General features: G+C 46.8%; 1 protein-coding gene across 7 annotated transcripts in view; it reads right to left on the bottom strand.

Annotated features, from left to right (window-relative positions):
- The window catches only part of eef2k (eukaryotic elongation factor 2 kinase), a 64,741-nt gene that overhangs the window by 52,158 nt on the left and 255 nt on the right, over window positions 1-12,328 (bottom strand). For 2 of the 7 annotated variants that reach the window (XM_069905631.1, XM_069905634.1), the window contains exon 2: window positions 10,698-10,890. The gene's annotated coding sequence lies outside the window, so the exon portion shown is untranslated. Of the gene's footprint in view, window positions 1-3,955; window positions 4,320-10,697; window positions 10,891-12,328 lie in introns of those variants that run through there. The other 5 variants (XM_069905633.1, XM_069905635.1, XM_069905636.1 and 2 more) reach the window with 4 other exon arrangements.

Here is a 12,328-nt window from a genome sequence, read left to right as displayed (position 1 = left end):
TATGACGGTCTGCTCCATTGCACAAGGATAACTGTGAATAGTTATTATTTTATTGTATCTTTTAAATTACAGTAAGGATACGATTGTAGTTTTTTTTAATCAAAGTTACCTAACCAGCTGCAGCAAGTAAGAATTTAGGTCCATTTAACTGTGTAGTAACAAACTTATTAACATTACTTAATAGAAGTTTACAAGATTATGAGAGGCATCGATAGGGTGGACAAGCCATCGCCTATTTTTTCCCAGGGCAGGAATTACAAACACCAGAGAACGTCTGTGCAAAGTGAAGTTTAGGGGAGACATCAGGGGTGTGTTTTTTTTTAAATTCAAGAGTTGTAGGTGCCGGGAATGTCTTGCCAGGGGTGGTGATGGAGGCTGAAACATTAGGGGCATTTAAGAGACAGGCCCATGGATAAAAGGAAAATAGAGGGTTACAAAGTAGGGAGGTTTTTTTTGGTAGGTACATATAGGTCAGCACAACATCAAGGGCTGAAGGGCCTGTAATGTGCTGTAATGTTCTCTGTTGTATTACCTTTGAAAAGTTTGGCGGTGTAGGTTACTTGGGGATTTGAGCAACACAGGCTCGTGGGCAGAAAAGGCCTGTTACTGTGCTGTATGTCTAAATTTAAATAAAACTATCACACTTCCCCAACCTGGTTTTCTCTCTCCTCCCCAACTATTTCACCAAAAACCAATGCTGAAATCCTGTTCTCTTCCTGGAGGTTCCGGCTCTCACTGGAGCAATTTCACAATAAATAGGTCATAGTGACAGAACTGTATGGAATCAGGCCATTCAGCCCCACATCTCTGATGACTGTGCCCATATGCACTAATCTCACACCTCTCTGTACAAGCTCACACAAAACTAGGCATGTAAGTGGAGGCCAGGTACTTTCCTCTGTCGGGCATCACAACCCATTGGATTCAGTCCTTCCCTGGCACTCATGAGCTGCCTGTACCGCCTCCAAAAAGGCAAGCGAAGAGCTAAACATAATGCTGTGTTGTACTGAAATATCAATATACAGAGAAAGTCAATTCTTTCTTACTCACGGGTAAACCATCTCCAATATCTCCAACATGGATTGACTGCTTTCCCTTCTGGATCATTTGACTGGATATTGCACCAAGCACCCTACAGAGTTATTTCCCTCTCCATTAGCACCCCATGGCTGCAGTATGCACAACCTATAAATACGCAGCAGCCATTCACCCTGACCATTCAAGTCTTGTTTATTGTCATCTAATTGCACAAGTACAACCCGACAAAACAGCGTTCCCCAGTCCTCAGTGCAAAACATGCAGACATACAACCAGATATAACAAACAATACAGATGCAGGACGAGTATTCACATATACAAATAAATCAATAAATATTGTTTCATGAGCTTGCATCTCAGATGGTCAGTGAGAGCAGTTCCTTTGGTCAATCAGATGACCACAGCATCGCACGATCACTCGTCACCAGGCACACAGGGAAGACCACCATCTGCAGCTCTCTCCAACTACCCCACCATGGAAATACATCACCGTTCTTCCATCACCACTGCCTCCAAATCTGGAGCTTCCCAAGGGAGCTCAGAAGAAGGGCAGTGCAGTTAGTGCAACGCAGTCTCAGCACCAGTGACCCAGGTTCAAATCTGGCGATGTCTGTAAGGAGTTTGCATGTTCTCCCCACATCTGCGTTGGTTTTCTCCAGGTGTCCTGGTTTCCTCCCACCCTCCAAAAATAAAATGTGCAGGCTGTGCAGGTTAATTAGTGTGTCTGGGCAGCATGGGTTCATGGACCAGGAGAATATGTTAAAGTGGTGTATCTCTAAACATAGGATGTTACAGCAAAGTACAGGCCCTTCGGTCCTCAATGTTGTGCCTATGTATTCCTACCAAATAGACACAACCCCCCCTTCCTCGTAACCTTCCATTTTCCTCTTCTCCATGGGCCTGTCTAAGATTCTCTTAAATGCTCCTAATGCACCACTATCCCTGGCATTCCCAGGCACCCACAACTCTCTGTATAAAATCTTTACCCCTGATGTCTCCCCTAAACTTCCCTCCCTTCACTTTAACAGATAAAATTAATTTAAGTTGCCCACCACCATTTTCCCTGCCAAGGGTAATGAAGAAGAGGCAAAAACCCTTGGCCTTGTCAGACATACTCACATCCTCCCAAATCATGAAATAGCCAGCATCTATCCGCTCACGTACCAAACAGCAGGCACTCACTTGTATCGTGAGGCCATTCTCCAAATGCTCTCGAAGCAAAGCCAGTAGAGAGTGATGGTTACACATTTATGCAGCACAGAAACAGGCCCTTCAGCCCAGCTCATCCATGCTGGTCCTTTTTGGCTGCATTTGACCTATGTCCTTTCAGTATCTGTCTTCCAGTCTTTTAAACATTGTAATTCTCTCCCCCACCTCCACCACTTCCTCTTAGCCCTTTCCACACACCCACCACCCTCCGTGTGAAAAACGTATGCTTCAGTTCACCTGTAGGTATTTCCCATCATTTTAGCCTCCTCCATCCTGGGAAAATGACTGTGACCCATCCCTTTATTTATGCTCTTGATTTTATAAACCTCAAAGGTCACCCCTCAGCCTCCAGGGAAAAAGTTCCTGGCCTATTCTTATAATTCAACCCCTCCTGTCCCAGTAACACAGGAGAATATTTTCTTTATAGCTTAATATCATCCTTCCTTGAAGCTGGGAAACTGAACTTAAAAACATACCCCAAGCGGTGTCTCACCAACAGTTTACACAGACTGCCAAATACCTTCTTCACCAACCTCTGTGGTCACTTTCAAGGACCCCAGAATTAGGCCACTCAGCCCATCAAGTCTGTTCCATATTTCAAATCATGGATGATGTACCTTTTCTCTCAACCCCACTCTCCTGCCTTTTCCCCATATCCAGAAGGCCTGAAACGTCGGTATTTTATCTTTACCTCCTGTGGATGCTGAGAAATTGGCCAAGTTCCTCCAGTGTTTCCCCATAACTTTGACAAACCCTTACTAATCAAGAACCCATCACCTCTCCTTTAAATCTCTCCAATGATGTGGCTTCCACAGCCATCTGTGGCAACAAATTCCAGATTCACCAACCTCTGGATGAAGAAACTTCTCATCTCTGTTCTAAAGGGATGTTCTGACGCTGTGCCCTCTGGTCTAGACTCTCCTGCTTCTGGAAACATCTCCGCCTCCATTCTGTCCGGCCCTTTCAATATATACCTTGGTCTCTCTGTTCCACAACAACGTCAGGGCCCTGCCGTTTACTGTCTCTTGCCCTGCCTTAATTTAACTACCTCGAAAGGCAACACCTCTCACTTGTCCAAATTCTATTGCCATTGGCCCACATTCCCAGTTGATAGGGATTCTGTTATCCGAGATTTACTCTACCACCAATTTCGGTCAACTGTTAGCATTGATGACCAACAGGGGGGACCAACACTGATCCCTGCCCCACATCACAGACGACAGACAAACAACCCTTCACCATCACCTAGCCACCTTCTGATGGCCAGCGAGCTTTGTTGTCACCACGGCCCCCAGATCAGCACTGTCTTGCCCCAGGATGCCCTTCAGCTCACCCACCCACCCCCAGTTTGAGTCACTGCCTCCGTTCCCTCTCCTCTGCCAAAACTCGTGATGCAGTTGGATAGAGGCTCCTTTCAACCTCCTTCATCCAAAGGGCTGAACCCCCATCATCTGTCACTCAGTAATAAAATGCAAGAACACTGGAATATTAGATCCATTTGTTCTTTCATGTTCCCGTCGACACCTCAAGTGCTGGGACCTGTTCACAAAGCCTCGCAATTCCCTTTGATTGAGGGAAAGGCCTCCGTTTCCGCCGCCTGTGAACGCATCCCCGGTGCCAGTTCGTCCACACACCAACCCCAGCCCCATGGGCTGAGCCGCCAGGAAACAAGCGGCGCGCCGGCACTTTCTCGGGGACAGACACTCACCGCAGGCGCAGAGACTGCGATGGCTGGGCTCGAATCAACGCATGAAACCCCTGGCACCGGGACGCCGAGGTTGCACTGGGGCTTGCTCCAAGGCTGAGTGGGACGAAGGGGGAAGGCGTCCACCTTCCCTCCCACACACGGCCTTGGATCCACCCTCCGTCCGAGGGCTGGGCTCCACAGTGCGGCCGCTGCTCTGCACGTTCAGAGGCAGCGAGAGCCTCCCCTTCTCCGCCCACGGTCGGCGCGTCTGCACCGAGGAACCGGGGGGGGGGGGTAGGACATGGGGGAGGGACTGGGGATGGGGACCAGGAACCGGGAGGGGTAGGGGAGGGGCGGGGTAGGGGAGGGGGAGGACAGAGGGGAGAGACTGGGGAGGACAGGGACACGGGGGAGGGTGACGGGAGGGACCAGGAGGGGTAGGGGAGGGGCGGGGCAGGGACCGCGAGGGGAGGGGAGGGGGAGGACAGAGGGGAGGGACTGGGGAGGACAGAGGGGAGGGACTGGGGAGGACAGAGGGGAGGGACTGGGGAGGACAGAGGGGAGGGACTGGGGAGGACAGAGGGGAGGGACTGGGGAGGACAGGGACACGGGGGAGGAAGGACGGGGGGACGAGGTCATGACAGTGAGGAAGGTGCAGTCCTCACGGCGGTACCTTGATTACGTTGCACAGTAAAGGAAGATAATTGAAAGGGGGCTTTCCAAACTATTCGGGCCATGAAGTATAAAAGCAAGGAAGCCAAGTTGCAGTGATTACATAGAAACACAACCGCACAGAAACAGGCCCTTCTTGTCTGTGCCCAACCAGTTTTCTGCCTAGTTCCACTGACCTGCACCCAGTCCATAGCCCTCCAAACCTCTCCAATCCACACACCTGTCCAAATTCCTCTTAAATGTTAAAATTGAGCCCGCATTCACCACTCCAGCTCGTTCCATGCTCCCACCACTCTCTGTGTAAGAAATTCCCCTTAAACTTTTCCCCTTTCACTCTTAACTCATGTCCTCTGGTTTGTATCTCACCTCCCCTCAGTGGAAAAAGCCAACCTACATTTACCCTGTCCATCCCACTCATAATTTTAAATACCTCGATCAAATCTCCCCTCATTCTTCTACACTCTAGGGAACAACATCCAAATCTGTTGAACCTTTTTACTGTAACTCAGGTCCTGAAGTCCAGGCAACATCCTAGTTGTCCTCTATCCTCTTTCTATCTTATTGATATCTTTCCTGTAGTTCGGTGACCAAAACTGTACACAAGACTCCACATAAGCCCTCTTATCCAACTTTACCATCACATCTGATCAGGCTGTGCTTGGAGCACCTTGGCCATTTCTCGTCATCTTATTACAGGAATGAGGTGGAGGCTTTGGAAAGGCTACAGAAAAAATTGACCAGAATGATCAAATTATGTTTAACAAGCTGCCAGCTAATGTGGCAAATCCAGGCTCAATTTTAACATTTAAGAAGAATTTAGACAGGTACATGGATGGGTCAGCTATGGACTGGGTGCAGGTCAGTGGGACTGAGCAGAACAATAATTCGGCACAGACGAGAAGGGCCAAAGGGCCTGTTTCTGTGCTGTATTGTTTCTATAGTTGTGTGTGAGATATAGAAGTTGGACAAACTTGATAGGTTAGGGTGGGGGGGGGAGAATCTGACAGAAGTTTGATGGGGGACACAGCCCGAATCTTTTTTTCTCTTAATTACTAGAAGAAATGTATGGGAGGGAGGGAGGGAGGGGGAGTTTAAAGGAGACATGCAGGGCAAATATTTTACAGAGTGGTGGGTGCCTGGATCCAGCTGTTAGAAGTTGTGGAGCAAGCAGATAGGATGGTATTTTAGACACGTGTCCACAGACACATGAACGTGCAGGAAATGCAAGGATGTGTATCATATGCAAACAACAGTTTTAATTTGGGAATCATGATCGGCACAGACATGTGGGCTGAAGGGCCTGTTCCTGTTCCGTGTACTCCTCTCTGTCCCCATTTGTTAACTAAAAATAAACTATTCACAGTAAATTATTTACAAAAGGAAAACAGCTCATAGTCTCTTGCTTAGTTTCACATCCAAACACTTCCATCACTGTACATTGTTACATCCATTTCTATTTACATCATTACGACTACTGTGGCACATTGTCATTACTCCCCCCTTGGTCTCAGCTCCAATGGCTGGTAAACCAGCCATTCTCAACAGGGATTACATGTACGGTGACTGTTCCAAAGGAGGACATGGTCATAGGACATGGACACACACACACACACATGCATATAGTGTGTTTAAAAAATATAATTTTTTAATAAGATTTAAACAGTAATGTATGCATGTGTGTTCAATATACAGTAACCTATGACCATGTCCTCCTTTGGAATGGCCACCCTAGTTCCACATCCCTCTGGGGGCTACAGCATATTTACATAAAAGTCTTCACATAACAAATATATTTTACGTTTCATGTAGTCGGTAGGAGAGAAGTATGGAAGAAACCAAAACTTGAATGCTTCACAGGGAAGGAGACCCATAAACTTCGAACAGAACCTGGGAGGGAGGGGCATAGCCAATAAAAGGTTGAGATTGGCTGCTCTAGAGTAGACTGTGGTCCTGTCCCACAGCGGCCTCACGTTGGCTGCACCAAGCCTAGGTGCATCCCTCAGCACGCATCCTGCAGCCTGGAATGTGCCAGTCAGCAGCATTCCCTCACCAATATCTTGGTGACTCACCGACATGCTCTCTGTTCCCATGTACCACATGACATTGCTTAACTGCTCACTGGAAAAATAAATGGACAGTACTCATTCCAACTGTCTGCACCAGCTCCTCAAAGAGATGGATTGTTCATAGAGGTGTATATGGTATCAGTAGATGATAATTATAACCATATAACCACTTACAGCACAGAACAGGCCAGTTCGGCCCTACTAGTCCATGCCGTAGCAAATCCCCATTATCCTAGTCCCACTGACCAGCACCCGGTCCATACCCCTCTAGTCCTCTCCTATCCATGTAACGATCCAGTCTTTCCTTAAATGTAACCAATGATCCTGCCTTGACCACATCTGCCGGAAGCTCATTCCACATCCCCACCACCCTCTGCATAAAGAAATTTCCTCTCATGTTCCCCTTATAATTTTCCCCCTTCAATCTTAAACCATGTCCTCTAGTTTGAATCTCCCCCTTTCATAATTGAAAAAGCCTATCCACATTTACTCTGTCTGTCCCTTTAAAAATCTTAAACACCTCTATCAAGTCCCCTCTCAATCTTCTACGCTCCAGAGAATAAAGCCCCAGTCTGCACAACCTTTCCCTGTAACTCAGACCCTGAAATCCTGTCAACATTCTCGTGAACCTTCTCTGCACTCACTCTATTTTGTTTATATCTTTCCTATAATTTGGTGACCAAAACTGTACACAGTACTTCAAATTTGGCCTCACCAATGCCTTGTACAATTTCATCATAACCTCCCTACTCTTGAATTCAATACTCCGATTTATGAAGGCCAACATTCCAAATGCCTTCTTCACCACACCATCTACCTGAGTATCAGCCTTGAGGGTACTATTTACCATAACTCCCAAATCCCTTTGTTGCTCTGCACTCCTCAATTGTCTTCCATTCAATGTATATGACCTATTTCAATTTGCCTTTCCAAAATGTAGCACCTCACATTTATTTGTATTAAATTCCATCAGCCATTTCTCAGCCCACACCTCCAGCCTTCCTAAATCACCTTTTAATCTACGGTAATCTACCTCACTGTCCACAACACCACCAATCTTTGTGTCATCCGCAAACTTGCTTATCCAATTCTCCACCCCGACATCCAGATCGTTAATATATATAACAAATAATAGTGGACCCAGGACCGAACCCTGAGGAACCATCTAACCCTCTAACAATTACAGCACAGAAACAAGCCAGTTTGGCCCTTCTAGTCCATGCCAAACACTTTCTCCCACCTAGTCCCATTGACCCACAGCCAGCCCCTAACCCTCCACACCTCTCCTGACCATTTAATGTCGTACACATTGTAAAGAGTACATATGTACCAAAATTCTTATTTGCTGCAGCCAAACAGATACATTGTGAAAAAAAAATACAATATACATTAAATTATAAACAAGATCATGAATTTCACAGTTTCCATTGTTACAATAGTGAGACAGTGTGATGATGGAGCAAGGTGGGGCGGTGAGCAAAGGTAGATACAGATAAGGACAAGGAGAAAAACACAAAGGCAGAGGGAGGGAGGGAGGGAGGGAGGAAGGGGAGGGGGAGGAAGAGAAGGAGAAGAGAGGCTGAAAGGTGATACGTGGAACAAGACATGAGATGAATGATGGGCAATGGAATCGAGAACATCTACAGGGAACTCTGCCGTCAGAGAGCAGCAGCGATTGTCAAGGATCCACACCATTCACACGCTCTGTCTCGCTGCTTCCATCAGGAAAGAGATCTTGGTGTCACAAGACTCATACCACCAGGTTCAGGAACAGCTGCTTCCCCTCCACCATCAGACTCCTCAACAACCAACTCAATCAGGGACTTGTTTAAGAACTCATATTTTGCTCATTATTTAGTTCTGAATATTTAAATCTACATCTGCATTTGCACAGTTTGTTTATTGTTCCTGATGAGTAAAGTTTACAGTACCATTATAGAAATGACTAAGTCTGGTCCACAGACAAAAGAATTCAGGGTTGATAGTGATGTCATGTACGTACTCTGACAATAAATCTGAATTTGGAACCATTTCAGCAAAGAGGTTTTGACCTGAAACATCAACTGTCCATTTCCCTCCATGATGCTGAGATCCTCCAGCAGTTTGTTTTTCCTGTTGATCTGCACACAATGACCTCAGGGTCCTGTATGAACAGGATTTAATGGGTCCTGTGGATGTTCCCTGGACCACACTGTCAGAGTCACTTGGCTAAATCACTCTCTGCCATCACACAGACAAGCACAGAGGCTTTGCCTGGCTGGTGGCGAGAAGAGACAATTCCTGTCAAATCATTCATGCACAGAGGTGGTGTGGATGAGATGTCAGCCACCTCCTCGTGAACCACGTGTTTGCCAAGATCGGAAAATAAATGTCATGGTCTTTGCCGAATTCATCCAGAGCAGTTATGTGATGCTGTGCTCTTTGGGATGCAAGATCAACTTAATGGAAGACATACTTCAGTCTGCCTGAAACCTGCCGACCTTCCAGGGCAAGGGGATGTCCACAAGTTAATTGTACAAGGTGCTGGAGAGAAACTCTGAAGTGTGGTGCAGCCGGCACAGACACTTTAGAGGGAAAGGCCACAGTCTGGGGTCATCTCACCACTGGGCCTAGTATAATAACTTCTCACACTGACTAATGAAGGGTTATTTGACCACGGAATATTGATATCTTGTTGCCATAATGTCAATATTATAAGCAAATTAAATATTATGCTTGCTACTTCGAATTAAGACAATGAAAGATGAAAATTATTTGCATGGAGAAATCCTCATTAGAGTGGGTAAAGATAATAAATGAATTATAATGGAGAAATGTGAAACTGTCCATTTTAGCTGGATAAATAAACATAAGCAAGTGATGTAAACAGAGAGACCCTAACTGGACCGGAACTTGGATTCTGGTGGGGGGGTGGGGGGCAGTGTGTGGTTTTTAGTGAATACCAGCTGATGCATGGACATTAGGATCATGTCAATCTCCTGCCTTGAAGCAAATAGCGATCAAATGTAAACCCCGAGAATTCTCATCAGTGTTTCTCACTGGAGCTTATCTTCCTCCCAGTGCTGATTACAAACAGCCACTTGCACAGCTGCATGATGTGGTCAATAAACAAAAGACAACCTACCCTGACGCACTACAAATCATAGTTAGCGACATTAACCAGGCCTGTCTCAAGTAAACCCTGCCCAACTACCAACAGCACCTAACCTGCTGCACCAGAGGTCCCAACACACTCGATCACTGCTACACCAAGATAAGGAAGGCCTATCATTCTTTCCAGAGACTGCATTTTGGCAAGTAGGATCACCTGGCTGTGGTCCTTCTGCCTACATATAGAGAAAGGCTCCAGAGATCAGGGTAGCCAGAAAGTGGTCACAGGAGGCTGAAGAACAGTTACAGGACTGTCTTGAGTCAGTGGATTGAGCAGTGTTTAAGAACTGAATGATTACACCGGGGCCATTACCGACTTTATCAAAATAGCTCTGGATGAATGAGTCTTCACCAAATCATTCAGGGTTTTCCCCAACCAGAAACCCTAGATGAACAACAAAATCCAGAAGCTGCTGAGAGCCAGATCACAGGCATTTAATTCTGGAGATCCAGAACATTACAGAAGGAGCAGGTACAACCTATGGAAAGCCATCTCCTGAGAGAAGTAGAGAAGAGAAACAATGAAGGATACAGATCAGTTGTGGCAGGGCCTAAATGACATAACCTGCTACAAAACCAATCTGGTGTAGTAGGAGACAGAAAAGCTTCACTCCCAGGGCAACACAATGCCTTCTACACCCAATTCAACCACAAGAACAAGGAAGGACACCACTGCACATCCCCATGTCCCCTGATGATCCTCTCCTGTCTGTATTCAACAATGAACTGCAGGCTACCTTGGGGAGAGTGAATCGAAGGAAAGCATCTGGTACTGACAGAGTGTCTGGTCAAGTACTGAAAACCCATGCTGACCAACTGGGCAATATTTTCATGGATATCTTCAACATCTCACTCTGGCAAGGTGTGGTACCCACCTGTTTCAAACAGGCCTCAACTGCCCAAGAAGAGTGTGGCACTTGGCATTCACATCACAGTGATGCAGTGTTTGAGAGGCTGTTGTTGAAACATATGATCTCCTCTATGAGCAGAAACATGGATCCGTTCCAATTTGCCTACCACTGTATCAGGTCTGTGGCAGATACCATCTCACTGTCTCTTCATGAGCACCTAGACAGCAAAGAAGCATAATTAGGATGCTCTTTATCGACTACAGTTCATAATCTAACACAATTTCCCCCTCAAAATTGATCAGACAACTCCAAGACCTGGGACTCAACACCCCATTGTGTGATTGGATCCTGGATTCCCTCACCTCCAGACCACAATCAGTGAGGATAGGTAACAACATCTCTTCCACAATCTCCTTCAGTACTGGAGCACCACAGTGCTGTGTTCTTAGCCCCCCTATTCTACTTGCTTTAGACCTATGACTGTATGGCTCGGTACAATACTATTTACAAATTTGCTGATTTGCCAGATTTCAGATTTATTGTCAGAGTACATACATGACATTACATACAACCCTGAGATTCTTATTGCTGCAGGTGAGGCAGAATTTCTATTTATCAGCGGGCATTATAAAAGGAAGTGATGGGTCAATGTACAGAAGGGAGATCAAAAACTTGGCTGAATGGTGCACCAACAACAACCTTGCACTCGATGTCACCAAAACCAAGAGGGAGATTGTGATTTTAGGAAGGGAAATCCAGAGGTGGACGATTCATTGATCATTGGGGATCAAAGTTGGAGAGGGTGAGCAAATTTAATTCACTATCTTGGAGGATCTTTCCTGGACCCAACATATCAATGGCATCAAGAAGAAAGCATGTCAGCACCTCTACTTCCTCAGTTTACAGAGTTTTGGAGTGACACCAGAAACTCTGGCAAATTTCTAGAGATGCATGGTAGAAAGTGTGCTGACCAGCTGCAACACAGTCTGGAATGGGGACACCAATACCCCCAAACGTAACAAAACTAGAGTTTCAGTCAAATAGGGCATTGATGAGATGACAGCAGGAGTTCTCTGTACCCCATTGGTCTCATTATTTAACCGATGGGAAGCAGCCCAGTCCCATTCCTCAATGGTCTGTGTAACTGATGGCCCACTGCTGCTGGAAGCCACGATATCACGAACACAGGCTCACCCAATTCACTCTGGCCAACTGCGTACACTTCCCACACATACACTTTACTTTCCTGGTTACTTCCTCCCCCCACCCCCCCCATCCTGATACCCTCTCCAACACCCACTCACTCGCCTCATCCTTCCCTCTTGGTCACTCAGCACCTGCCCCCCTCCCCCTCTCCCACCCCCCTCTCCCACACCGATACCCTCTCCAACACCCACTCACTCGCCTCATCCTTCCCTCTTCATCACTCCACACCTGCCCCCCACACTGCCTCATGTCAGCCCCCTCACCCCTGCCCCCACACCTATCGCCCTGACTTGTCACCTCACCTCTGGCCCCTGACCTGTCACCTCACCTCTGGCCCCTGACCTGTCACCTCACCTCTGGCCCCTGACCTGTCACCTCACCTCTGGCCCCTGACCTGTCACCTCACCTCTGGCCCCTGACCTGTCACCTCACCTCTGGCCCCTGACCTG

Source organism: Narcine bancroftii, chromosome 12, assembly GCF_036971445.1.
Source record: "Narcine bancroftii isolate sNarBan1 chromosome 12, sNarBan1.hap1, whole genome shotgun sequence".
NCBI classification, from domain to species: domain Eukaryota; kingdom Metazoa; phylum Chordata; class Chondrichthyes; order Torpediniformes; family Narcinidae; genus Narcine; species Narcine bancroftii.
This window is presented reverse-complemented; position numbering and strand designations above follow the sequence as displayed.